The following is a 2,101-nucleotide window of genomic DNA, read 5'->3' as shown; positions in this document are numbered from 1 at the left end:
ACATTTTCAAGAGCTCCTCTTTCCAAACATTTTCAATTGAGATTAAAATGATCCCACATCATTCTTTATTTTTTTTTTTCTAATTTTAATTTTATTTTGTATATCGTTTTGTTTGGATGATGATGATGTTGATGATGATGATGATTATTATTATTATTATTATTATTATTATTATTATTATTATTGACAATTTTAAAAAATTGAGATTGAAAAATTCACCAAAATTTTAACAAATTCATCATTTTAACAATTTATCTTTAATCAAAACACCAAAAATATTATTTAATAACTTAGTAATTTGCTCTAAACTGCTAAAAACTAAAATAATACATACATTTTGGGTTAATCTTTCCCAACCCACTAATAATAAATAAATAAAAATTAAAATAAGAAGACAAAGCTAAGGTTTCTTAAATAAGAACCTTTTAACATCTAAATACTTGCAACATTGATGGACAAACAATTATGTTTGTACCTCTTATATAGAGAAGCTCAAGAGCTTATCTTTTCAAACATTTTCAATGTGGGATCAAAATAATCCCATATCATTTACAAAGGGACGGGCTCCCCTTTGTCTTTTTTTTTTTTTTTTTTTTTTTTTTTTTTTTGTTAATTTTAATTTTATTTTATATATAGTTTTATTTGGATTATTATTATTATTGTTGTTGTTGTTGTTGTAATTTGATTATTTGACAAATTCGACAAAATTTTAACAAATTCAAATGTTTAACATTTTATATTTAATCAAAACACCAAACACATTATTTAATAACTTAGCAATTTGCTCCAAACTGCTAAAAACTAAACCAATACATCTACATTTTGGGTTAATCTTTCCCAAACCCCCTAATAAATTTAAAAAAAAAAAAAAAAAAACTAAAATAAGAAGCCACTAAGATAATGTTTATTAAATAAGAGCCTTTTGACTCGTTGGGCTTCAATAGGTGAACAGATATTATATGTAACAGATCAATCGAATAGTTATGTTATGGAACCGTGTCCACCTTGCAAGGTGGACACAATTCTATGTTAATAATTACTGAACTATATGTTCATAATTATAAAGCTATATATTCATAATCTTTGAACTTCATATTTATAATTATGAACTCTATATTCACAATTACAAAACTATATGTTCATATTTACTTAATTATATGTTCATAATTATAAAGCTATATATTCATAATTTTTGAACTTCATATTCACAATTATTGAATCTCTATATTCATAATTACGTAACTATATGTTCATAATTATAGAACTATATATTCATAATTATGAACAATTTTGGAACCGTGTCTACCATGCAAGGTGGACACAGTTTCACATCATAATTTGTCGGGTCAATAGTACTCAAAAATAAAATATGAGCATTTGGACTTCTCAATACTTGTCCACATTGATGGTTAAACAATTATGTTTGTAAGAGGAGCATTGCTCCTCTTATATAGAGGAGCTCAAGAGCTCCTCTTTCCAAACATTTTCAATGTGGGATCAAAATGATCCAGCATTATTTACAAATGGAGCCCGTGGCTCCCTTTTGTCTTCTTATTATTATTTTTAATTTTAAATTTAATTTTATTTTGTATATCGCTTTGTTTGGATTATTATTATTATTATTATTATTATTATTATTATTATTATTATTATTATTATTTGTAATTTGATTATTGATAAATTCGTCAAAATTCTAATAAATTCGTTATTTTAACATTTTAACTTTAATCAAAACACCAAAATATATTATTTAATAACACAATAATTTGCTCCAAACTGCTAAAAACTAATACAACACATACATTTTGGGTTAATCTTCCATAGCCCCAATTATGTTTATAAGAGTCTCATTGCTCCTCTTATATAGAGGAGCTCTCTCTTTTCAAACATTGTAAATGTGGGATCAAAATGATCCCACATCATTTACAAAGGGAGCCGGTGGCTCGCCTTTGTCTTCTTTTTTTTTTTTTTTTTGTTAATTTTAATTTTATTTTGTATATAGTTTTTTTGGATTATTATTATTATTATTATTATTATTATTATTATTATTATTATTATTATTATTATTGTTGTTGTTGTTGTTGTTGTTGTTGTTGTTGTT

This window comes from Ipomoea nil, unplaced genomic scaffold (assembly GCF_001879475.1).
Source record: "Ipomoea nil cultivar Tokyo-kokei standard unplaced genomic scaffold, Asagao_1.1 scaffold3104, whole genome shotgun sequence".
Taxonomy (NCBI): Eukaryota; Viridiplantae; Streptophyta; class Magnoliopsida; order Solanales; family Convolvulaceae; genus Ipomoea; species Ipomoea nil.
This window is presented reverse-complemented; position numbering follows the sequence as displayed.